This window comes from Pteropus vampyrus, unplaced genomic scaffold (assembly GCF_000151845.1).
Source record: "Pteropus vampyrus isolate Shadow unplaced genomic scaffold, Pvam_2.0 Scaffold47, whole genome shotgun sequence".
Lineage (NCBI taxonomy): Eukaryota > Metazoa > Chordata > Mammalia > Chiroptera > Pteropodidae > Pteropus > Pteropus vampyrus.
The window spans coordinates 7,269,785-7,273,317 of NW_011888828.1; positions in this window are offsets into that span (position 1 = coordinate 7,269,785).

Sequence of the window (3,533 nt, forward strand, 5' to 3'; positions counted from 1 at the left end):
TCACGAACCAGTACCTATAATTAATTAACTAATTAATTAAGTATATGTAGGTTCTGTTTCTCTGGAGAATCCAAACACTCTGTGCATCTCATAAGGAATCTCATCAGAGGAGCCAATCCTTGGGCACACAAAACTCTCAGCTCCTGGAGCTGAGTGGGCTTCATTTTATGAGAAGTGTAATCATATTTACAATGGATTCCAAGACCTCTAGTAAAACACCCATAGAAGTTATTTTTTCTCTTTATCTGAATCTCAATGAACTTCTAGGGCAGTAGTTCTCAAGGCTTTTGAAATCAGGACTCCTATAAACCCTTAAAAGTTATTGAGGGCCCCAGAGAACTTTTGTTTATGTGGGTTCTGTCTTGATATGTCCTATATTCCACAGTAGCACTGTGGAATTTTAAAAATATTTATTTATTAATTCATATATAAATAGCGATAATAAACACGTTAATACATTCTTGTGAAAAATAAGTATATTTTTTGAAACAAAAATATTTAGTGAGAAGAGTGACATCATTTTACATGTCTGCAAATGTCTATAATGTCTGGATTACTAGGAAACAGCTAGATTCTCAAATCTACTTCTGCTATCCAATCAGTCGTGATATGTTGCTTTGGTTAAAGACATACATGAAGAAAATCAAGCCGCACATAGATACGTGGTCGAAGGAAGGGAGGACTATTTTAATAACCTTTTCAGATAATTATGGATATTCTTCTTTGACACTACACCAAAATTTCATGACTAGGAATTTCTTAAAAGTTACTGACATGTGGACTCTGAAACCATATCTATGAACTTTTTATATTCTTACATTAAAATCCATTAATCTGTCTTGTACTTTGAATAGATCTTTTATTACAGCATGATTTTGTAACATCATGTATTGGTCATTTGGAAAAGATTGGTTCCCTGAGTTATGCATTTCTGAAATGTTGACACAGTATCAGAAAGTCACATTCATTAATATCACCATGAGTCTCATCAGAAAAGTCTTTCAGTATTAGGAAGCTTTTTAAGCTTCTAGTGATGAATACAAGTTATCTAAAACTCTAGTTTTTTCATTTGTAACTGAAAATATTACTATTGCCCCCAAATACCATGACTTGTCTGAGGAACCACAATTTGTCCATCCGTCATTCTTTCAAGTAAAAATAATATTCCATAAAAAAGCAGCTATATCAAATAATTCATGAATGATTTTCCCTGAGGCAACCGGGACTTCAGCATGCGGCAGTAATACTTTATATATGTACCTACCGTTTTGTCACAAAGAATATTTAAAAGTCTTGTCCTCAAGAGTTAAGGTTTAATAAAATTAATAAATTCTATGCCTTCATCGAGGACATTCATAATGAAACTTCCCTTTTTTTAAATTTTCTTTTTCTCTAAGTGCATGGCGGTGAAGAGGAATGGCTACATTTTGGTGCCACTACCTTGATTCAAGCAAAGATGCCAGCATTTTGTTACCACTGCTTTTGCATCATCGGTGTAAATGTCAACACAGATAAAAGGGCAAATAACATCACAGTGCTATTATGAGAATAGTTTTGACCTCCAGGCCCCCTCTAGAGACCACATGCCATTCTAGGAGAAGTGCTCCCTCTGTCTGCCTACCCTTGACAATACTTGGGCCAGGATAGAATTGACTCCTGTGAGAGTGAACATTGATGAAACATCTTCGAGAATAGGTAATTTTGAGAAAATCTATTTTAATCTCACATTTGAGAGGTGATAAAGATGGGGGTAAAAGCACTACAATTATTAAGGTAAAATATGCTTTTAAAAGTTTGGGCTGTGGGAATGAATCAAATTGAATATTCCAGTGTGAAGACTGTCGTCAACAGTAATCTAAGTTAATGGTTCATGGATACGTGCATCCAAAAGGCACAGATCCCCCCAAATTATTTATTCATTCAGTTTTGAAATCCATCTTAGCAACCTCCAGCTATTTATCTTCCTGTTATTTTAGGTTAGCCTAACATTAAAATTGGTTTGTGTTCCCTGAATATATAGCAACTGAGGGCCAGGTGGCAGTGCCCTTGAAGTGTGCTCTGTAGCAGAGAGATACCAAGCTGAGATTAAACAGAAATTGTTCTGTCCTTATTTCTATTTTCTATTGTTGTGTACTATTTCAAATGATTTTTGGAAAGAGCTACGTAGAGGTATGAATAAATTCAATTTAATAATGCTTTTGGCTGTTGATAAAACACCTATATAATTAAAAGTTGACAGCATTTGCCCGTGTGCCTTTAAAAGGTCACAGGAAATGTACTCTACTTTGAGGAAAGGCCTAAAGTGTGTTTTCAATTATAGTATACTAAGCATTGTAAAGAGTCATAGTCAGGAAAAGGGGTGTTGTGTCTACGTAGAGTAATAGTCTTCCATATCCTAGCCAAAGGTTCAAGGAGCTGTGGTGAAGTGTTGTGACCATTCTGTTTACCCTGTGTTAGGATTAAGGTTCCTACACACTCAGAGCAATGAGTCTACTTGGAATGGATGGGCTCTGATATATCATTCATCTATTAATTTCAAGTCCAAAGCTACTGACAATATCAAAGTAATGGCAAGTTGTTTGCTCTGAGTTGAAAAATAGTCCTATTTCAAATTGTAACACAGGGAAAGGTAACTACCAGTTTACTTAAGCCAACATTCAAAGAGGAATTGTTTTAAGGACGATACTCCATTTTAAACTTGACTGGTCTGTTTTGGTTTTAGATTGATTTCAAGCAGGTGTTTCAAAACCTGCTTCACATAGCATTACTCGTCATTGGAAAGTTAGATCTTTCAGCAGAGTTAGCAGAGAGAGTGTCATCCTGAGATTTCGTTAATCAATGAAAAACATCTTTTGGGAGATACAACACTCTTTAAGCTCCTCTATTAAAAATGTGCAATATAAAGCCTTACTGTTATTTTCGAAGGGGTACGTAGGGATTTAACCCCCATGGCTGTCTTTAACACCATTTGAGTTCTGAGAATTGTCAGAACCTCAAAGAGACATTAGCTACCATGTAAGCTTATAGAAAGTGTCATTTTAATGTTTTGTTTCTTCGCCGTGCCTCTACCTTCTTTGATGCAAAAGTATATTTTAAAATTGGTAAGAAAATATTTAACATAATAAGATGATGAGTCAGTTTTTAAAAAGCTAAAAAGGGAAGATGTAGTTAAATAATGCACCTTTTTTTATTTTTTAGCTACATCTGACTCATGACATGTAATGTATTCTGCTGAAGTTCAAAGTTGCCTTTTACAAAGTGAGTTTTATGAAACAATTTTTCTTCAGACCATTTTTACTTCAATTATAGTAGCAGGTTTTGGAGTTTAAATCATTAACAACCTCTGAGTGAACTTTTATCCAAATGACTCCAAGTCACAAAGAGAACAGTCTTCTTTCACCAAATACCTTTTGTGCTAGAGTGAGACCCATCCTTTTCTATTTTTCCCCTTTATGTCTGTCTTTGAAGAAAGATGTGTGATTTGTAAAGTAATGAAAGTATGTATCAGTTAATGAAAACTGCTATATTGGGCT